The sequence below is a fragment of the Balearica regulorum genome, chromosome 1 (assembly GCF_011004875.1).
Source record: "Balearica regulorum gibbericeps isolate bBalReg1 chromosome 1, bBalReg1.pri, whole genome shotgun sequence".
Lineage (NCBI taxonomy): Eukaryota > Metazoa > Chordata > Aves > Gruiformes > Gruidae > Balearica > Balearica regulorum.
The window spans coordinates 45,963,380-45,987,394 of record NC_046184.1 but is presented as its reverse complement, the minus strand read 5'-3'; the positions used below and the strand labels follow the sequence as shown (position 1 = coordinate 45,987,394).

At 37.9% G+C, this 24,015-nt stretch overlaps 1 pseudogene; it reads left to right on the top strand.

Annotated features, from left to right (window-relative positions):
• LOC142600043 (uncharacterized) overlaps positions 1 to 23,803 on the top strand; it is a 101,409-nt pseudogene extending 77,606 nt beyond the window's left edge.
• Positions 23,804 to 24,015: the final 212 nt, after the last annotated feature.

Sequence of the window (24,015 nt, the reverse complement as noted above, 5' to 3'; positions counted from 1 at the left end):
CTCAAGATGCTTAGATCTTGCATGTGTACAGGAGAATGGAAAGAAAGAGGAAAACAAAAAACCTGCAGAATTTATTTTTGTATGACAGCTAATTACTTAAGTGAAAACTTCCACAAGGATTTCCTGACTACCTCTTATTTTGAATTCTAAACTGTATTATAATGAGGTAATACAACATTTCTAACCCAGCTTTAATGGTTGCCACCTACACTATGTACTGTCTCTTACACATGTGCATATAGTTTAGAACTTTTATCTCAGTCTCTGTACAAAGAAATTAGCATAGGTCCCATATTCTCACAAGTAAGAAATAGTTATTTAAACAGCTTGACAATCTAGGCTTAATACTTTGGTAAAATAGATATCTGAAATGATGTATAAATATCTGTAGTAGAGAGGTTTTTATTTCATTTCTCTGAAACTACTAGATGATAATTCACATACAGACAGTTAAATTTAAGTTTGCTAGTGCTGATCCATCAACTGTGTATCTTTAAAGCATTTTAAATAAAATTTTAATAAAATGATTGAAAGTGTTTTCAAATTCAAGGCACTGGGTACAGCAAATTATCTATATAATTATTTGTGTGTAATTGTGTTGGGTTTCGTGGCAAGGTTTTGGTGGGTGGGGGGGCTACAGGGGTGGCTTCTGTGAGAAGCTGCTAGAAGCTTCCCCTGTGTCTGATAGAGCCAATGCCAGCCGGCTCCAAGATGGACCCGCCGCTGGCCAAGGCCAAGCCAATCACCGCCTCTGCGATAACATATTTAAGAAGGAGAAAAACAGTTAGAGAGAGCTTTTGCAGCTGGAGAGAGGAGTGAGAAGATGTAAGAACATCTGCAGACACCAAGGTCAGTGCAGAAGGAGGGGGAGGAGGTGCTCCGGAGCAAGATTCCCCTGCAGCCCGTGGTGAAGACCATGGTGAAGCAGGCTGTCCCCCTGCAGCCCATGGAGGGAGGATGAGGGGGTGTAGAGATTCCACCTGCAGCCCGTGGAGGACCCCACACCGGAGCAGGTGGAAGCACCCAAAGGAGGCTGTGGCCCTTGGGAAGCCCGCGCTGGAGCAAGCTCCTGGCAGGACCTGTGGATCCATGGAGAGAGGAGCCCACGCCAGAGCAGGTTTGCTGACAGGACTTGTGACCCTGCAGGGGACCCATGCTGGAGCAGTTTGCTCCTGAAGGTCTGCACGCCATGGGAGAGACCCACGCTGGAGCAGTTCGTGAAGGACTTTTTCCCGTGGGAGAGGCTCACGTTGGAGAAGTTCATGAAGGACTGTCTCCCGTGAGAGGGACTCCATGCTGGAGCAGGGGAACAATGAGAGGAGTCCTCCCCCTGAGGATGAAGAAGCGGCAGAAACAACGTGTGATGAACTGACCGTAACCCCCACTCCCCGTCCCCCTGTGCCGCTGAGGGAGGCGGAGGTTGAAGCCAGGAGTGAAGTTGAGCCCAGGAAGATGGGAGGGGTTGGGGGAGGTGTTTTAAGATTTGATTTTATTTCTCATTCCTCCAGTCTGTTTTGCTTAGTAATAAATTAGATGAATTCCCTCTCTAAGTTCAGTCTGGTTTGCTTGTGATGATAATTAGTGAGATCTCTCCCTGTCCTTATCTCGACCCACAAGCTTTTCGTTATACCTTCTCTCCCCTGTCTGGTGAACAAGGGGAGTGATAGAGCGGGTCTGGTGGGCACCTGGCCCTCAGCCAGTGTCAACCCACCACAGTAAAGTGTATATGTACATGTATATGTACATGTATATATCCTGTATGCGCAGACTGACTATAGATAGGTACAAAAGTCTGTACACACTTGGTATATACATGATATGTACAGACAGAGAGATAGGCACATGAATAAATGGATGGATGGTTGAATGGATGAAATTCTTCCCTAGTAGTTTCTCTTATATATGTGCAGTGGGAGAAGGTAAAGCTTTTCTTTCAGAGTCATTTAAGAGTGTCTGCCATCCCTGCAGAGAGAAGCAGTCCCTGAGGATAGCATTCTAACCACACTGGGAACAACCTTTACAATTCTTCATTAATCTTTTCTTATCATATTCACAAGGAAACATTGTGTCACAGTTACTAAGCAAAGAAAAAGTCCCTCTGAAGTACCTTACTCTCATTTCAGGCTTTCAGAGAGGGAAGTAGTTTCCACTTAACAATTTCATGCATGTCAAAGACCCTGGAAAGCATTTCCTTTTTTTGTTATGGTTTGGGTTTTGGTTGGTTTTTCACCCACTGCTCTGTTATTCTCAACACTATTCCACTGATTTTATTTCTTTCATTCTCCCTAGGGTTTTCTGAAAGTTTGCTGACCCCTAATACAACAAGGAACTCCCCTGCCCTGGTTTCTGATTCATCCCAGGAGCCCAGGATATAAACTGCTTCTCTTTTTCAGGACTTTGGGTACTTTTTCAAAGCATTTTCTGATAATGTTTGTAAACAAGCAAAATGAAATTAAATTAACAAACAGAATAAAAAATGCTTTAGAATAGCAGAATAAAACAGGTACTGGAAAGAGATGGATATTTTCACTCTTAACACTTCCCCATAAACCCCTTGCTCTCCCTGTGACTCCTTGTCCTGTTCTACCAAGACCAACTTTGGTCTTTGTCGTATCATAGAAATATAGAATCATAGAATGGTTTGGGTTGGAAGGGACCTTAAAGATCATCTAGTTCCAACCCTCCTGTTATGGGCAGGGACACCCTCCACTAGACCACGTTGCCCAAAGCCTCATCCAACCTGGCCTTGAACACTTCCAGGGATGGGGCATCCACAACCTCTCTGGGGAACCTGTTCCAGTGCCTCACCACCCTAACACTAAAGAATTTCTTCCTAACATGCAATCTAAATCGACCCTCCTTCAGCTTGAACCCATTACCCCTTGTCCTGTCACTACACTCCCTGATAAACAATCCCTCACCATCTTTCCTGTAGGCCCCCTTCAGATACTGGAAGGCCGCAATTAGATCTCCCCAGAGCCTTCTTTTCTTCACACTGAACAACCCCAACTCTCTCAGCCTGTCCTCATAGGTGCTCCAGCCCTCTGATCAGCTTCGTGGCCCTCCTCTGGACTCACTCCAACAGCACCATGTCTCTTCTGTACTGGGGCCCCCAGAGCTGGACGCAGTACTCCAGGTGGGGTCTCACCAGAGTGGAGTAGAGGGGCAGAATTACCTCCCTCGACCTGCTGGTCACACTTCTTTTGATGCAGCCCAGGATACAGTTGGCTTTCTGGGCCACAAGTGCACACTGCTGGCTCTTGTTGAGCTTCTCATCGATCAACACCCCCAAGTCCTTCTCCTCAGGGCTGCTTTCAATCCATTCTCCACTGCCCTGTAGTTGTGCTTGGGATCGCCCAGACCCATGTGCAGGACCTTGTCCTTGGCCTTGTTGAACTTCATGTGGTTCGCACGGGCCCACCTCTCCAGCCTGTCAAGGTCCCTCTGGATGGCACCCCTTCCCTCCAGCGTGTTGACCACACCACACAGCTTGGTGTTATCAGCAAACTTGCTGAGGGTGCACTTGATCCCACTGTCCATGTCGCTGACAAAGATGTTAAGCAGTGCCAGTCCCAACACTGACCCCTGAGGAACGCTACATGTCACTGTTCTCCACTTGGACATTGAGCTGTTGTATTAAACCCCTATTAAGCTGAGCTCTAGCCAACAGCTAAGAAGTGACCGATATCTGCCTGAATCTAAGACGGAAAAGCTGAGGCAGGCCTGGAAACAGTCACAGCTTCAATGTCAGGGACAAGTGTGGAGGCGTGCTGGCTCTCCACAGTTGGAGGAGGCAGATCATCCTCTCTACCAAACAATGCTAATGGAAGCAGAGTTATTTTCTTCCTCCAAGTGCATGAAGAGAGTATCTGGAAGTTCCTACCTCCAAATAAATGTAGGCAACCTCTTGTCATTTCCAACTAAAAATACATGTAAAATGTAATTCAGAAAAGATCTGCTTTGGAATAATGTAACAGACAATTTTGCTCAAGCACTGCAACTGTCTGCATGTTAATATCTTGCCAGTAACAGATTTTTTCCATGGTCACTTACAGAGCCATCTGGTTTAATAGTCTTACTCCATGTCTGTTTAGACACAGTTCCTTTTCTAACCTTCATGTGAACCTAAGGGAAAGACACAATTGGCTGGTTTTAATTTACATTCTAAACATGCCACATGACAATTCAAGGAGGAGAAGTTATTTCAGTCTTGACTTATAACTAATATAATTATCTGCAAAATGTACGCATGTGTCTAATTTTCCAAGAATTTGGCTTTGATTGATAAATATATACATGTACAAAATGTTGATGTATATAGTAAACATAGATTATATACAACTTTTAAAATTATTTAACAATTAAAATATTCTTAGACTAATTACAATACAAAAACTTCATGTCAAGGCATTCACATTTCTCCATGGGATATTTTTTCTATATTATTCCATGGCAATGAACCCTTAAGGAATTTTGTAAGTAAATGTGGCAAAAACATTGATTGTGAATTTATTTTTCTTGTAATTTGTGTATGTTTTCTTTCTCTTTAGAACTTCTGCCCTTGTTAGATGTGGGATTTGAACAATTCCTTTTGCAATTATGCCACAGATTCTGAGGTCAAAAGTTTCCAAAGTTTCTGGGCAGAAATAGACAACACAGAACAGCAAATGCATGCAAAAAATATACAGAAAGTTTAGTGACCATATACAAAAAAAAGGTTGAGAGTGCATACCACTCAGCTGTGAGAGCTCTCAGAAGTCTGTTCTCCTGCTAAAACAAGTTCAAGAAATCCAATATTAAAATTGTAGTGCCAGCTAAGCATGGGATTTTAAAGGAAGCTAATGAAGTTTTCACCATCCCTGTCATATCATGCTAAGGCAGTATGTGCTACTTTGTCATAGGATGGAATTGTGGCTTCTCCCTATAAAATTAAGATTAGCACTCTCCCCCAACCAAATCTGTTTACACATGTAAACTATTGAGTTACACTGTGCCTTTTTTATAAGCAGCTAGTAAGAGCCAATGCTTGCTTGTGAAAAAGTCTAGAGGGTAGATTTGATCTTTAAGACAGTATAAATGATTCACATTAGAACATATAAAATATATATACATTTTTTCCTCTGGCCATGTCAGTGTGGTCCTGCAGTATTTTGCCAAGTTATGTAGTCCAAGTTCATTGAGATTCATTATTTTGCATCAAGTCTCAGCTCCCTAGATTAAAAGATCTGAAAATAAAAACGACAGCAAGAAGAAAGAGAAACTATGCCCTCAGGTTGTTGTGGAAACCTATTTGCAAACAATGACCATTAGAAAAAGAACAAAAAAGCTGTCTTCTCTTTTTTTCACCTAAAGATAACAGCCATAACAGTGGTGGTTAATGGCGGTCCAATTTTTTAACATCCTGCTTTTTCCCTCGGTAATAGGAAGAATACTTGGCAATCAGGTAATCTGAACCAGGAATTCCAGGATCTATAAGGATCATTGACTCATTCAAATTTCATAACATACACAGAATGACCAGGTTCATCACTCTTCAAAGGAGCCTTGTAATGATGTTCAATGGAGTGCATAACTGTGCAGTTCAGAAAGCAAATAAATAAGAAATACAGCTATAAGCAGTGTTTTATCTGAGCAGTGTAGTAAATTAGAAGGTTTCTACCATGATCAGTATTCAATATCAGTTTTGCATCTGTAAAAATTATTAAACTTATGTAGTTGTAAGTAGTTCCAGAAATACCTCCCCCATGAATATTTCTTTCATCAGTTTACAGCAACTGTCTTGCTTCTATAAGATTAAAATGCCCTGAAAAATAAATATGATTTTAAGGTTGCCTCTTGAAGAACACGCAGCATCAGCATTCACTACACTCATCCCTGCAAGTGTTAATAGGAGCAGTTGCTACTGAGCGTTCCCAACTAAGTCCTTCAGCAAACTGTGAGAATAAAATCCTTCAGCTCTGGAGAAAATAAATTTAAATAATGTGATTTTGCTAAAATGTGGCCTAATTACACATAATGTTAAATGGCAATTATGGAAGATGCAAAACAAGCCTCAAATGATATTTATAATTTGAAAAAGTCCTTCCTTTTTCCCCTAAACTCTTTTCAGCAAATCATGTAAATTAATGATTTCTTTTCTGAATTTTGTAAATGTATTCAAGAAAAAAAACCCTAAACAGATAAAAAACCAGATACCATCTGCCAACTGTGTAACCATGACAACTCTAGATCCAGATGTAAAATGGCTTTTTCCTCAGCTAACTCTCATTAAAAAGAAAACTATTAGCTGTTTTTAACTTATAGGTCCAGGGGAAGTGAGATAAACCAGAAAATTAGTACGTATTTATGTTGTTTCACTAAATGTTCTTCCTATGTTAGCTAGAGTGTCAGCTGGTATAAAGTGGAATGGCACTAAAATACATGTAATAGGTAGCAGATAATACAGACTTCTTTCAGAGTCCATGATCCAACCCAATGGTATTTGCATAGATTAGAGGGAAGTGGAGTTATGGAAAAGTTTATGTTACTACATAGAGTAGATTTTGTGCTGAGGAAGAAAATCTTTCTTTGTAAAAGCTTGGGAACCAACTGCAGCTTCATTTAAGTGCCAGGTCCTGCACTTGGGTCACAACAACCCCATGCAGCACTACAGGCTTGGGGATGAGTGACTGGAAAGCTGCCCGGTGGAAAAAGACCTGTGGGTGCTGGTCAACAGCCAGATGAATATGAGCCAGCAGTGTGCCCAGGTGGCCAAGGCAGCCAACAGCATCCTGGCTTGTATCAGGAATAGTGTGACCAGCAGGACCAGGGAAGTGATTGTCCCCCTGTACTCAGCACTGCTGAGGTCACACCTCGAGTGCTGTGTTCAGTTTTGGGCCCCTCACTACAAGAAGGACATTGAGGTGCTGGAACGTGTCCAGAGAAGGGCAACAAAGCTGGTAAAGTGTCTAGAGAACAGGTCTTATGAGGAGTGGCTGAGGGAACTGGGGCTGTTTAGCCTGGAGAAAAGGAGGCTGAGGGGAGACCTTACCGCTCTCCACAACTACCTGAAAGAAGTTTGTACCAAGGTGGGTGTCAGTCTCTTCGCCCGAGTAACAAGTGATAGGACAAGAGGAAATGGTCCCAAGGTGCACTAGGGGAGGTTTAGATTGGGTATTGGGAAAAATTTCTTCACCAAAAGGGTTGTCAGGCATTGGAACAGTCTGCCTAGGGAAGTGGTTGAGTCACCATCCCTGGAGGTATTTAAAAGGTGTGTAGATGTGGTGCTTAGGGACATGGTTTAGTGGTGGACTTGGCAGTGTTCGGTTAATGGTTGGACTCAATGATACTAAGGGTCTTTTCCAACCTAAATTATTCTATGATTCAATGATTCTACATTATCTTCAAGTCCATGCCAAGTGTAGTATTATGTGTATTACTTCTCCTGATATCACTATCTTCTCTGAAACAAGCAGAAATAAAGAAGGATAAGAAAACTGAATGTGGATGCTTAAACTAGATATTGTGCAACATTACTGTAAAGGCAGATGGTCTCTTAGAAATTAATTGGTCTTTTACTGAGAACAAGAAGCTACTGAGCATGAATTTAGGGTAGACAGTTTGGACCTGTATAGTTCTCTGTGTGCACTGAAGGGCTCAGCCTCCATTCAGCTGTGGCAAGTCAGCTAAATGGATTCTCTTTGAACTGAATACAGGCCAAGTAAAAAGATCAAATATGTTTTCTTTATGCAAAACTGCTTCTGCCTTGAGTGGGAGATACATTCACTGTGGGAATAAAATTGAAAGCTAAGAAAATAAGAACACATCTTTTAACAGTTCTGAAAGAGATTTTCTAATTTTTATTTAACTGTTCCCTTTGTACAAAGTGTCATCCAAAACTTCAATGGAAGCTTCTTTGCTTTAAGAATGTCAGCAGCTAGTACCTATTTGTGAGACTGGATATTGCTTTAGTATAAAGTTACAAAAAGAGTTTAAATTCTGAATTACCTAAGTGGAATTTACCCATAGCTGTTGCTAGCAGATATCTATCCTGTGAAAGACAGTCAAGGTCTTTCAAAACATTACTCCAAAATACAGTTCCCCTGACTCATCTACTACATGGGCATTTATACACCTATAGCTGCTGCTAAAATACTCTTGTAGATTTGAATAGGGGGATATAAGACAGGCCTTCAGTTCATTGTGGGAGTAACATTCTTCAGTTCTGGAGAAACTAAATTTTAAAAGTGCCATTTTGACTCTTCTCTTTAAGTTCAGGGTAATCAAGTGTCTCATTCTTCTTGACATATCAATATTAAAGTAGGCACCTATTTTATATTGACAGTTCAAATAACTTGTCCATCCAGTGGCATTTCTTAAAAGACTCACTTATTCTGAGCCTCATTTCATACTTTGAAGATTCTTGACAAAATTCTGTTGTCAAGTTTCATTTAAATGGAAAATATATTAAAATATGGGAAAACATATATATATGTGTGTGTGTGTGTATATATCATGTCATAAAGTGAATTCCTATTTATTCTTTCTTTCTATTTAACAAACCTGCTCCTGATCAGCATTTGACTACTTTGGCAAACATCCTTCCCAGTGAGAAGAGAGTATTGACAGAGCACAGCAAGGATGCTGATTGACTGCTTCAGTGCAGATCTAGGCTGATTTAGATACTGGCAAGAGTTTGTGGCCACAAACTGTGGGCTTGCTTTTTTTATATCATCAAACTAATTTTTATTTCCATTATGTTTAGGAAAATCCAAAGAAAAAACTAATGCAACTACCAATGAATATATAGAAGGATAAATTTGATTACAGTTTGACTGTTTGTAACAGATCTGAAGCAGGTATAAATAAGCATAGTTTCATGGATTTCAAAAGACTTACTCCAATTTACACAACGCCAAGATTCCAGACATCTATGTTCTCATATATGTTTGCGATATATTTGGGATTAAATGATAACAACTTACTATTTCTTTGCAGCAACATATTCTGGATAGTTGTAATGCTTTGACTCAGTGGCATTAATCTGTAATGGATGAGAAAGAAATAAAGCAGGGGGCAGGGGAAAGATGGTTTACAATAAATACCCATTTGCTGACAAGAGCCATTAACAAATCATGCCAAATGATGATCATGTTACTCTAACGAGGAATAGCTAAGTCACAGAAACAAACAAAAAACATCTGGTAGGATTTATATTCTTTGCCAGACAATACCAAAAAGTCACTTAGATGAAATGGCCAAGGCATGTCCTGATTCAAGTGAGCAAAGACAGTGGATATGAAATTCTGAATTTTGAGGCCAATGCTCAGTGGATGTTAACTATTCTTTCAAAAATTCTTACTCTGAAAGTGTTGTCCCTACTACTGTACAGAACTTACTTTTATTTTCAGTGGACAGTTTTTGTTACAAATAGCTGTGTATCACAGTTATGAAAGGGAAGAGGTCTACATAACTAAATCCAGATGAATCTCACAAGTATCAGCCATTGATTTACACTGTTCTACAGTCCCAGTTCTCCCATATGAAGCAAGACATTTATGGAATTCCACCTGGGGGTAGGTGAAGAAGTCAGGCATGACAATGAAAGAGAGAATTCAGAGAATATAAAGTTAACCACATTTCTTTTGTGTATTTTTCTTAGCTTTAGAAATATATCTGCAAACAATCCTATCCTAATTACTATTTCTTTTACATCGTAATGCTAAGAAGGGAGCAATCTCAAATTTCATTAAAGTATAAACTAACTCCTGTCTGGGTTTTTATTTTTTTAATTTTTTTTAATCTCAACATTTATTTCTAGAATAGAAACTGTGTCACAGAACTGTGTTTCTGTTTCTATTCTGTTATACTCAAAAGTCTGCTTTAAGGCCAGATCTGCATGTTGTCACCATAGGGAATAAAATATCCCTGAATAGCACACCAATTAAAAAAGACAAATCAAAACACAGTGGAGTGAAATATTTGCTGCATACGTGCTGGAATCAACAGCGATTGTGAGTTTCCTGAGAACCATCATTACACCCAAGACAGTTAAAAATAGGATTTAATAAGAATATAGAACATATTGTGGTGATGAAGCCCAGGACTCAGACAGACACATGAACTGAACAGCCAGCACCTGCTTGCATGTGGTCATGCGCTTCTATTATCTCTCCTTCTATTTTCCAGTACTTGTCCCACCTCAGTCTTACTTAATGCCTCCTTTTCTCTGCCTTCAAACTGTCTCCTAAACATCCCATAGTAATCTGTTTGTCATTGTCCCTCTGATCCCTGTCGAGTCTTTGAGTAATTTGCATAGCCTTTATTTAGATAGCATCAGAATATCTGAATTTAGTTTACAAAACTAGCATTTACAGCACTTATTTTCAGTAACCATTTCAAGCTAACATGCTGGAGATGATAGAACAGTACAAAAACTTGAAGTTAAATCTGATATACTCCATTTGGCACTTCAGAGTTCCTTACCAAGAAAGCAGTCACAGGATTTTTGCTTCACTAAATGATATACTACCTTTTAGGAGATAGTACAAACCCCCATGAAAAACCCATATTAGGTAAAGAATTATATTTGGACATATATATTGAAACATGAGAAATTAGGATGCATCTAAGTGTTTACTTATTGAAAGAAAGACTGGCGTTGTATTTTCATTTCAGTGCTACTCACTTACCTATTTGAAGCAACAGTAACATTAGGCATTTGCCAGACTATTTAAATAACTCTTCTTTAGAAGGAAATTATAGAATATATATCAGAAATCATGAACGTAATTAAAAACATAACTGACGGTCAAGCCTTATGCAAGACCTCACAGCCATCGCCCAAACGAAATTTTGCTGACAGTAAAATTGTCTTTCCATCTATTCTTTCCTTTGACAGTGCCTTTCCAGCCCCACTCCACCCACAGCTCTGGCCTTCCTTTTTCCCTCAACCTAACTGTAGCCTTAAATGAAGCCTGAGCCTTACACAAGGACCCCTACCCCCCTTACTTAGGAATCAGACAGTCTTTATTGTAAAATGGTAGCCCTCAAAATTTCTCCAGAACAGAATCACAGATCTAGTCCAAGGCCTCAGCTGGAGTAGGTTGCTTAGGGCCATGGTGAGTTGAGTTTTGAATAACTCTGCAGATGGAGACTTCACAAGCCCTCTGTGCAACCTTTTTGACTGTCCTCACAGGAAATAAGTTATTTTCTATGTTCAAATGGAACCTCCTACGTGCCAATTTGTGCCCATTGCCTCTTGTCCTATCAGTGGGCACTATTGAGAAGAGTTTGGCTCCCTCTTCTTCAGTCACTCCATCAGGTATTTATAGACCTTCATGAAATCCCCCTGAGCCTTCTCTTCTCCATGCAGAACAGTCCCATCTCTCTCAGCATCACCTCATATGAAAGATGTTCCACTCATAGGAACACTCACATGCATTTTAACACATGAAACTATACCAATGCAGAGCTAAGGAAAATTGAGGCAGTAGCAGAAAAATACCAAACATTTGCAACTTTCAGGCAGTTTTCCCAATAGCAGAAACTGGGCACAGGCCTCACGTGGAGAAGTCCAAGAGAACAAATAAGAGTGCCTGGGAAATGCTAACACCCAAAGATTCCCTAGTGGAGAATGGCTCTTTCTCTGGAAGTAGTAAAGAACCAGAAAATGGCATGTGACAAAAGCAAGGTCCACTTGAACTCTATGTTAAACTATGTCCATGCAAAGCCAAAATCAGTTTGTTTTGACTTCAAATTCAAAGATACTGAAACACTTTACTAATCTCCTATGAATTCTGAAGGAAAAGGCTTTTCATAATTTTATATCTAAATCACACAAATACTTAGTGAGTCTAGTGTTCTAGGGGGTAAAAACTACTTGAAAATCAATTTTCCATAGATATTTAACATTTGGCTTACTTTGTATAGATATGACTGCACAAAGTGAAAGTGATTGATCAAGTCTCAATCTATAACCAAAAGAAGATATTTTACCATATCCTTATTGTTTATCTTAGCCTAGCTGCAAGCATTATTACAGAAAAAAAATGGACCTGGTTATGTTTATCTTCCATCAGGCTGATAGTGTCTCAGAACTTTTTTAATTAGTGTTTCAGACTGAATTACAGCCTGAAGCTTTATGAGATTTTCATTAGAGGTTATTTGTAAAGTTTGCATTTAAGGAAGTAAAAATTAAAAAAAAAACAAACAAACAAAAAACCCCCCAAAAAAACAAACCAAAACCCACCCTGTTTGAGATTATTTAGCCCTTATTTACTATTTTTTACTGTCTAGTGTAGTTAAAAACTACAGATGGTTTTGGTTTCAACCCCTAACACTGAGCTTTCTGTATGAGAGAGAAAACTAGTATTTGAGCTCTGATCTTTCAGTCACATCATCCAACTTTAAAATAAGATTAGTTATAAACCCATATTGTTTATTCTAATTTTTCAATTTATCAAAATATCCATTTATTATATTCATCATTTTCCTCCTTTTATTTTCTCAATTGTCAAAAATGTCCTTTTTTCAGAAGGACATGAAAAAGACCCTGAAAGTTATTATCTCCACACTGTCTTAAAAGTAAGAAAGTCTATCACAATTTTCAGAGGATTAAGAAAGTACTAAAAAGTACTAATTTAATCCTTGGAGGTGTTCAGCAGTGTGCTCTGACACCCAGAGGGCAAACCGCATCCTGGAGTGCATCAAACACAGCGTAACCAGCCCGTCAAAAGGGGGAATTATCCCGCTGTATTCAGTGTTGGTGTGGCCTCACCTGGAGTACTGTGTGCAGTTCTGGGCCCCACAATTTAAGAAGGATGGGAAAGTCCTTGAATGCGTCCAGAGGAGGGCAACAAAGCTGGTGACAGAGCTGGAAGGAATGTCCTGTGAGGAGCAGCTAAGGACTTTGGGCTTGTCTAGTTTGGAGAAAAGGAGGCTGAGGGGCGGCCTCATTGCTCTCTGCAGCTTCCTGAGGAGAGGAAGTGGAGAGGGAGGTGCTGAGCTCTTCTCCCTGGAATCCAGTGACAGGATGCATGGGAGTGGTTCAAAGCTGTGTCAGAGGAGGTTTAAACTGGACATTAGGAAGCATTTCTTTACCGAGAGGGTGGTCACACACTGGAACAGGCTTCCTAGAGAGGTGGTCAATGCCCCAAGTCCCAAGTGTTTAAAAGACATTTGGACAAGGCCCTTAATAATGTGCTGTAACTTTTGGTCAGCCGTAATTTGGTCAGGCAGTTGGACTACATGGCTGTTGTAGGTCCCTTCCAACTGAAATAGTCTATTCTATTCTGTTCGCTTCACCAGCAGTGTTGTGCTGAAAGCACTGGCTTGTAGTTTTGCCTGGGCTTCAGGGTCTAAGAAATCACCTGGACAGGTGACTGTTCATTGCAAAGGCACTGCATCAGTCCCAGTCTCTTATGATCCTGGTGTTGAGTTTTCTTTCTTTTCTTTCTTTCCACTTATCCTGCAATAAAGGTGTAAAACATTAGCCCACATTGTCTTTTTTTTCTTCAGAAATTCATCCTTACTACACAAATGGAATAAGAAATTTCCGGATGACTAGCTGGAGTAAAGTTAAAAGAAACTCAAAGTCAGGTCTGAGAAGAGAAAGTTTTGAACAACTCAAAAGCTTTCCATCAGATTTACACAACATACGAAGCAGAGACAACCAGTCATTTGGTTCTAGAGCAACCCAGCCAGAACACATCAGCCAGTAAGTAAATTGAGTAATCTATTTTGCTGTTGTTATTTTAAAATAAGTGTATGCTTCCTAATTATAAGGATAAGAAATTCAAGTAACAGTTGTATGCAAGAAGTGGAATAAAGGTCAGGATTGTAAATTGATTGTTCGGTTATAATCGTGGAGAAACACACAGAGAATGGAATCTGATAATGTGTCAAAGACACGTATGGGAATAAGGTTGATGACCTAAATGATGAGGAGGAAAAAAATTGTAATTATTGAGACTGTAGTCTGACAACTTGTTTTTTATTTCTATAAAATATTTCTGGCTAAGGTTTTTGGTAAAAAAAAAAAAAAAGGAAAAGAAAAAGAAATAAAAGTTACTTATTAGCTAATCAGTTTCTTAAAGTAAAACACAGAAGAATCAGGGCAGAAAGACTGCAGAGCTGGTAAATTTCAGTCCTCTTTTTCAGTCGTTGCCTGTTTCATTAAATACCTAATTTACTCTTGAAAATGTGCTTTTCAAATATCAAACATTGCACTGAAATTCATGTAAATCAATAGCATTTCCAAAACATCTCACACGTTCTACATATGTATCTGGAATTTAATACTTGTTCCCAGAAAGTGTGTAATAAAATGTAAACCAGTGGTAAATCTTCATTTCCAATAAACTATCAAATTTTTATGGAACTCCCTTCTGGTGTCACAACCCCGAAGAAACATCCTTATTTAGTCAGTTTCATGAATACTTCCATTGCAGACAGCGTGTTCATAACATATTTGCCTTTACATATTACAGGCAACTCTTCAGAAATCAGATTCAATAATTACCTACATTAACTTTTAGTTTTCCAAACCATAATACAGCTACTCAAAATTGCTCTAAGTGTTTGTTCTACAATTGTGCATGAAGATGAACATAGGAATGATTAACAGCTTATTTTATATTTTATATTATAAATTCTCCTGTAGTCCAAAATTTGGGTAAACCTTCAACAAACCAGGAAAACTCGTTCTCAAGAAATTCTTGAATATAGTCCCACAGTTACCACATATTGTATTTGTCTAGAGAAATAGATTCCTTAGTCTTTTACAATAGACTGTTCTCATGAATATATACTATAGTCAGCCTGTCAGCTTTGTTTCTGTACAACACTGGAAGACTTTTCCACTCAACAATTAATTATTTTTTTTCCTAGTGAATGGTAAGTCCCAGCAGACCTTCAGAATAAGGATTGTAATGAACTTCAGCACTTCCCTTAGCTGTCTGGAGTTCACAGTTCATAACCTTCTCATACATCTTTGGATTTTTTCAAAATTTCTGGTAGTTACAGTTCTAAATCTTCACATGTTAAGAGTAGGAAACTCAATTCCTTATTAATTTATTGTCCCTTGTTAACTGGGACATGAAACACTAATTGCAGAGACATAAGGTATTTCCAGCAGTTAGCAGCCATATGGAAGATCTACGTTTCTCAGTCTGTCATACCTGCCAGGAAATGCCTGACTCTGATGTCATTACTGCTGGTAAGGACTATGAAAATCTGAAAAAATAAATAGCACCACTGAATGTCTTAAAGCATTCAAAGTTGCATTTCATGATGCCATAGATATAGTACTAGGCAGTATTACTATCTATATACTATATATTATCTATAGTAGTATATCTATATACTATATACTAGATATAGTACTAAATATAGTACTATTGTAAAACATAGATATAGTTTTAAAATGAAGCTTTGCCTTAGCCCTTTAATGGTGGACCAGAAGTTCCTAACCCAGGTCTCTTGCAGCCATTATAAATAGTGATGGTAAGAGTTAAGGTTTGTTCTGAGGGAGATTACCTAACTGGTCTTAACTTTTCAGCAGTAGGTTGTCCCTCATAATGTGCAATTCAAACTTTTCAACACATAATAAAATATTTTAATTTCCTTCACAAGGCTCTTACTTGGATCTTTAATTCTCTTTGTCACGCACAAGATGCCAGGAATCGTCCTTTCCAGAAGCACTTATAATTTAAAGAGTTCAGCCTTGCAGAGCTATTATTTATTTAATCTTGCCAGAGCCAGCAGCTGATATATCTTCCATGCAATGACAGTCTTCGGTGTATAACATGAAGCTGGTGGATTCAACTTTTGAAAAACATCCTAATTTGTTTGGCTTAGAAGACTGATAACGGGATAATCCTTCACCTCTGTTAGTTCTAACGTTTGGCTGAGAACAAATTCACAGCGACAAGAATCTGTGAGGATGTATCACTTTTCTTGGAATATTCAATTCTGAGACTCTTAACTGAGTTGTTTTTCAGTAGTTTGGTTTTCAGCATGTCTTGAAACTCCAGCTACTCAAAGAACTCTCATGAAGGATAACCAAAGTAAATAGTAACCTTTCAAAATCCTGAACATGATCTTTTCAGGTCAGCAAAAGATTAAATACTCTCCATGTGGGACACATTAGCAGCACTTTGCTTTGTGTATAGAAGACACTTAATTTCTGTCAGTCTTTAATCTTTTACAAGCATTTGGATGGATAGATAGTGGTATCATAAAGGTTTGAGAAATTACAATAATTTTAGCTCTCAACACTAATATGAGAATTTACATCATGTGTTTACCAATATTTAGGAAAAGATAGTATCAATAATTTGAATTTTTACAGTTTAAATAATCTAACAGCATTTGGGGATTCATTTCATGTCTTTAATGTTTTGTAATTTATATAATTTAAACTTAAGTAACCAAAGAATATTTTATTTGTAATATGAGGAAGAAACACACTATCAATTTTAAAAGGTCTTGGAAGAAAATTCCTATGGAGGTATTTAAAAATCTGTGTTAAATACCCTTACCACAAAATTCTGTTTGGCTTCTGTAATATTTACTGTAATTCAGAGGATCAAATTCTCCCTTGATTTGGACATATTACTTGAAGAAAGCACAGGGCCAAGAAAAAAGAAGTGTTAGATCTAGCAGACATTATGCATCACATTTTCAGACCTTGATGCATTCAAATGTGTACTTTTTATAGATATGCACAGTTTTTTAATTGCTCTTCCAGCTTTTCCTGTTTATCAAGATTCAAATGCAATATGCGGTTCTCTTTCTGCACATTTTTTAATTAATGAAGAATAGGTGTGCTACTGGCAATCATAACTAAGCCCTTTTTTTGGCAACCTACATTGATGGTTTTCCATATCTGATGAATTTACCTATATTTTCTGCTGTAATTCTGTAATATTACTAGTAGTAGAAATAAACTTAAACACTATAATTTCATATCATAATTCAAAAAGCTGTCCATATAGACAGAGCAGTTATATATAAGAATCTGGAATATATCTTATGTAACTATATGTCCTTATTCGCAAATAGACATGTAGTTCTCATCAAAAGTCTTTGCTTTTAAGAAAGAGAAGAATACTGATGTTTCTGGTTAGGCAATATTTCATTGCTGCACAAACACATAGCTAGCTACCCTCAAGTCCACTGCACCAGTTGTAGAACCATGACTCCACCACAGCGTGATGGCACATGATTCCAGCTCACACCTTTTCACTCAGTGTCATGGAGAAGGGATGCATGTCCCACCAACTCTGGGATCAGGCTGACTGTAACTTCTGCGAAGAAGCTGGATCACTACGGAGTGATCCCAGGATCAGAAACTGTCCGAATGGCTCTCAGCCATCTTTGAATGCTACAAATTCAAATGGAATGCATAAGCTACAGTGCCATATACTTTAAAAATGAGAGCCTAGAACTGAAGCCTATACTTCAAAGCACATTAAAAATGTGTTTGATTAATTCTTAGAGATTTATGAGATTGGAAAAGACAAGCCCCAATTTAGAGATGGAAAAAATGGCATATTTTGTTCTTGTGTAAGAAAAATGGACTCCCACTGATTTTATATGAATATCAGTTCCCAAAGCCATCATAATTAGCAAGGAGGTAATAGTGCGGAAGGGCTAGTGAACCTTTTTCTTCAAGACGCAAGCTGATCTTTCATTGCTAAAAGCAGAGTTCACATCTGTCCATCCATCCATCCTCTCATCCCCTGAAAGATCAGGGGATTAGATTATACTAAAATTAACAAGAAGCAGTTCGATAGGAAGAGACCTGTGCATTGAAATATTTAATAATGATGTTTGTAAGAATTTCAGGGGGGTTACTTTGTGGGATTGGGGATGGTCTGATAGCTGCTGAAATAGTGCACACCTGGAACACATCTTCCAGTGTAATGTCATCAAAAGGAAACCCAGTTCATGTCCTCTAGTTTCCTCAGTAGGAGTGTGAGAACAATAGACAGATTTCACACCTAAAACAGAGTCCTCATCTAGTGTAGATCATAAAAGTAGATAAATCCTTAGGTAGCACGACATGGTTTAACGATGACAGAGTGGCAAAAATGACTCCACGGTAAGTTAATGATAACTACGAGATTTTACATTCTTAAAAGAAAGCATCATTCTAAGATTTAGAAAGAGAATGACTACTTTTGGTTTGCATTTGTTTTTCACTACAGGCTAACAGTCTAATCCATACTGAAAAAGCCCTTCATTCTAAAACATTACTTTCATAACCTGGAATTTTGGGAGGGTCAGAAAAAAAATTAGAATTAAATCTTATATTTCTAAATATGAGCCGCAATGGCATTTCCTTTGTGGAGAGAGTAATGTGTCCATAAAGTTACCAGATAGAAATGACTGGCAACAGCAGGAAGACCTGGGTATCTTATTAGCTGAGTTCAGCAGAAGTGAAATGGATAAATCGATTGCTGCAGCCCTTTCTGGTCAGTGTCACTGCTAAGTAAGAAATGAATATGTGTCAGCTATCCATTAAAGAAAAATATGCAGTAATAGAGGGAACTCTGCTAGCTACATAACTGTGGCCACATCTAGTACTGATACGAAAAACAACCACCATGCTGAATTTGTTATACAGTATGAAATTGTTGCATATGGTTACTTGCAAATGCCAAAGTAACCTGAAGCGACCCCATGTAAATCAACACCTGGAGTATGACTTCACTCTGAAACCCAATGAAGTATTCCATCATGAGAATATACCTGGGAATTGCATTCCAAGGTGTGCAGGGGGAATAAAATAAAGGTATGAAGGATCATTTGGACATGGGATAGCTGAGAGATCTGTAAATCATTGGAGCTCAATCTCATGAATCAGTAATAAAATCAAGATTATTTTTTTGAGATTAGTTTTCATATTGAAATTGAATCACTACAGAAAACTTATGAAAACAGAACTGTCTTTCTCCTTTGTAAATTATGTGAATCTGTATTAATTCCATTCCTGGTACCAAATGTATGATATTATTGGGATGTTCCTTCAGCACTCTTCACACAGCGTAAGCAATTTCATGGGAAAAGAAGGAGGGATGACTGGGTAAAAATCCTGAAAACTCTGTATAAATCAACAGTTTGTGTATGCTGCAATAAGTGCTACAAGTATCCTACAGTCTTTTAAGGGGGAAATTACATGATGTGGCATGGTGTGTAAAGATGCTTGATAGATAGTAGCTCATTTTTATATAACTGACATCAGAATTTGGCTCCAGACTCAGAAAACATGCACGCTGAGATGGGAAAGCTATCCACCTCCTAATACTTCTTTTAGCTTCTTTCCTTATTTTCCAAGAAAGATTTCCTTCTGAATCACAAAGTGCACTTTCTTCTTATGATTTTTGAAAATGGCATTTTCTGTCGTGTTCATGTTCTTTTACATTCCATTCAGCATAACCTTTTAAAAAGCACTATCTAAAGGAAACTCACTGAATAAGTCACTGTAGACGAGTTATAAAAACTGTCTATTCATTACTGATCTACACATTAGTGTCATGTCAGCTACTCAAAACTACACAGCTCACTTAAAACCCAAGGAGCTATGGTACTTTCCACTAGGTGACAAATATGATTGCACACTCATTTCCACTGATATCTGGACACAAGCAGATTTTCTTATTAAACATTAAGTTTTCAGAGTTAGATGACAAGCAGTAGAGCTTCAATTTAACTGCACACCATCAGAATGTGATCTGTCTCTTGATGCTGTTTTTAAGACACAGTTAGGTTAAAAAAAAAAAAAAAAGAAAGAAAGAAAAGGTAACAAATGGGAATTAAGCCTTCTCAATATCCACTAGTCAAGTTAAAAATAAATCTATTCTGCAGCAGATTATGTGGCAGCATTGTTTGACAAATTACAAATAATTTAATTTTCTTGCTATTTATTAAAAGAAAAAATATTTTGATATAAATATCCATGTATTATACAATTTCAAAGAAATGGGGATGAAAATGTTCATTAAATATGCTTTAGTTATAGAAAGCATAGTAATTTTATACTGCTCCTAGTTTTATACAAATTTGTAGGCCTAATTTTTTACTCTCAAGGGAATATTTGCAGGTAGTGCTAGAATTTCCATATTACAAAAGGCAAATGCTTCCTTCAAACTTAGCTCCCATTCTTAGTGCAGAATTTCATACAACACAATATTAACATTTATTCCTAGATTTATTCATAACAAATATTGAGAAAGCTTTTAAAAACAGGCAATATTTTACATGTGTGTTTAAAATGTTAATTCCAAAGTTGGTAATGTAGCTCTTTGTAGATCTGACTTCACAAAAACAAGAAAAGCTTTTCTTTAGGTTTATGCCAGTCGTCTAAATCAAGACTTTTATGTTAGTCTTTGCTGGGTATCCATTCCAGTTCCTAAAAAAATAGTGCTATGGCTTCCAGATTTACAAGCCTGAGAAATAATGAAAGCTGCAAACCTTTAGGGCAGGAATGAGACGTAGATCAAGTTCAAACAAACTAGTCAACTCAACATAAAGCAACCCTATCAGCTTAACATAAAGTTGATATGGCCCTATCAACCATATGAACTTTCAGCATAAATTTGATCACAGGTTACAATGATTCAGATGTTTAAATCAGATTATTTTGCTCTGCTTTATAATACCCCAGATGGGCTATGGATGTCTTCTCCATTTTCAAAATCATGATATGCACCATCGGCATGGTGAAACTGTTGTCACTGCACATTATTTTGACTGTGATATATCTTACTGACAACATCACCTCCTTTTGATTTACATTGACAGGACTTAAAATACATAAGTGGAATATTCTCCAAGGCATATAATCAATAGCATCTGCTGCATTTCTGGTATTTCCTTTGCCCTGTTTATACCATTACTGTCTCTGCTGAAGCTATATTACTATAAATGTTTCCAGGAACATATGTTGGCATCAGCTCACAGCACTGTTTCTATAGCACTAACAATTTAAAACCTCAGAGGAATCTCAGAAGTATTACTACTTTATTGTTCTAATACTCAAGTTATTGTGATAAATAAGATGATGAAACATACACACTAAAATCCTCTGTAGCATATTCTTGTTTTGTACAATACAAGATAATAATGGCAAAGCATTTTCAAGAGTAATAAAAGTCTTATTATCTTAGAAAAATAGTAGTTAGACACTTTTTACAAGAAAAATAGTGTTCAAATATTAAAATCAGTTAACTTTTGAAAAAATGTTGGTATAAAAATCAGTATTCTCAAGAAATATTTAGGACAATATGACTAACAACAAGTGAAAAAATGATGTTGTTTTTAGGGAAATGTGTGTATATGCATTAATCTAATCATGTACCTTCTGATATAAGTATTCACATGCTATTAAAAAACACAATTAAAAATGAAAATATTATGTTAAAGATTGGAGGGTAGAAAGCAAGCTGGAAAAAAATTCTGATGAACTACAGGTCTGTAGCTGAACAGTGGAGAGGAAAGTCTATACATAATTTAAATTAAACAGCATGGTCTGATTTAGTTTTAATAAATGTATCAGACTGAGTACTCTAAAATACATTAATTTTGGTAACGTTGTGCTAACCTTAGGCACATCATGATTTATGAAAATATTTCTGATATAAATATCATCTAACTGTTTCACTATGGGATAGACTTATAATTGTTCCAAATAGTTATCAATTTAAAAAAAAATTAACATTTAATTTGTTCAGGTGAAGCAAGAATATAGTCAGTGCAACTACTTTTCTTCAGGCAGGTGAAGAAATGCTTTTCTGAATCAAGTTAAAAGGTTCTTCCAAGGTCAAATTCTAAGAGAAAATTATTACATTTAAAAAAGAGATGAAATGAGGAGCTTGTTGAAGTTTATCACTGGAAGTGATATCAGGAGCAGCAAGACATAATGAAGAACTGAAAAGAGTTATTGCGGATCATTTATCAGCTGCATACAACTCATTCATTATGGTACTGAACAGGCCATAATCTCAGTTGTATACTGAAGTGCATATGTATGGGGCCTGTGAAAGTTCAACACATTAAACCTGTTTGCCTGATTAATGCACATAATTTGTATTTCTTACAAATCACCTGTTCTACCAAAAGACTGAGGACTTCTTTAGACTAAAAATAAGTCTGTATTAAACTTCATTCAAGTTAAATTTCAGAAATTATGTAAAAGTAACTTAAATAACAATTTAAAATTATCTTTAAAAAAGGAAAGAGAAAGAATACATTGTGCTATCACTCTTAAAAAAGCAAGGATATCAGTATTTTCAAGGTGAAAGAATGTATTTCCTGAGTAAGAAAGGAAAATGAGTAATTTTTTGATTCTGTGTCTAAATCTGGTTCCTTTTCTTGAACTCTTTATTGAGATTATCCTGTCAATTATGTCAAAATTGTACTTCTTCACTGTTGTTAAGCTCATTTCCATGTAGGGATGGGGGGACTGTTCCATAGGGGGAACTGTCATACAGCAGTAATCATTCTGAAATCTGAAGTTACATATTTTCTAGGCCTGGTCCTCCATCTAAATGTGATGGACTCTTTTACTGCTGAAAAGAAGTAGGCACTCCATGGACAGAGAAACAGGTCTCAGAATTGAAGATGGTTAGTGAATCACCAGCAGGTTAACTTAAGGACACACCTAATGATCCACAGATGCCCCAGTGGTGTTAAGAAGGACCTTGCTGAAGCTGTCCCACACTACAGAAAAAAAGAGAGATAGTAGATGAATGATTTGTCAGTGGATGTAGAGGAAAAATTAAGGGAAACGTTGGCTTTCTGGCAAAACAGCGATAAAGTGTTTGTCTAAGAACTCAGAAACCTGTTCTTATGCTCTAATTTCCAGCTTTTGTCTTTTGTACTAAAAAGGAAAGGAGCAAAAACCTAAAGATAATGCTCCTCTCCTCAGCTGACAGCCCTTGTTGTGACTGCAGAGCCAGGCATGGCTCATCTTCCACTACATCTCCTTCCCAACAAGATAAATATTTTACTGGCTGATTTGCAGTGGAAAAAATTAAAAATACAATCATCAGAGAATACACTGAAGCCTAGTGGTTAAGATGATCTCCTTGATTGTAGATCAAGGTGGGGGAAATGGGCTGAAATATCCAGATGTTATGATTTACGTTCTGATAGAGGTCTCTAAACACCAGGCTCTTACACAGTAACAGCATCACCAACTGCCATCACTCCAAGAGAAAGCAGTGAAGAGCTTGTGTTCAGCAAGCTCCCTGAATGTCTTCTGGATTGCACCTCCTCAGAAATCTGAAAAAAAAGGAATATACTGTGTCTTTTAGTCTTTTTCAGATCTCAGAATTTCTTCAACTTGCCAGACGTCAACTGGGAACACCACACAGATGATACCAGCAGGTCCAGGAGTTTCCTGAAGCACCTCGATGACAACTTCCTGGTACGGCTATTAAAGGAGCCAATGAGGAAAGGTGCCCTCCTAGATCTGTTACTCATGAACAGAGAAGGTCTCATGGGAGAAGTGGCGATTGGTGGACATCTTGGCCATAGTGACCATGAAGTGGTAGAATTTAAAATCTTTGGTGATAGGAGGAAAACTGACACCCAAACTTCAACCCTGGATATGAAGAGAGCAGACTTCAGGCTGCTCAGGGAACTAGTCAGTCAGGTCCCCTGGGAAACTGCTCTTGAAGGCATTGGGGTCCATCAGTGCTGGTTGCTTTTTAAGGGCCACCTCCTAAGAGCTCAGGAACAGGCCAAAATGCCACAAGTCAAGCAGGCGGGGCAGAAGGCCAGCTTGGCTGAACAGGTATCATCATCTAGAGCTTAGGGGGAAAAAGAAAGTGTATGGCTGCTGGAAGCAGGGTCAGGCAATGAGTGAGGACTACAGGGATGCTGCTCGCCTTTGTAGGGAGAAAATTCGTGTGGCCAAAGCTCAGTTAGAGGTGAAACTGGCCAGTACTGTGGGCAACAATAAAAAGGTTTTTTTTTAAGTACATTAATAACAAAAGGAGGACCAGAGACAATATCGGCTCATTACTC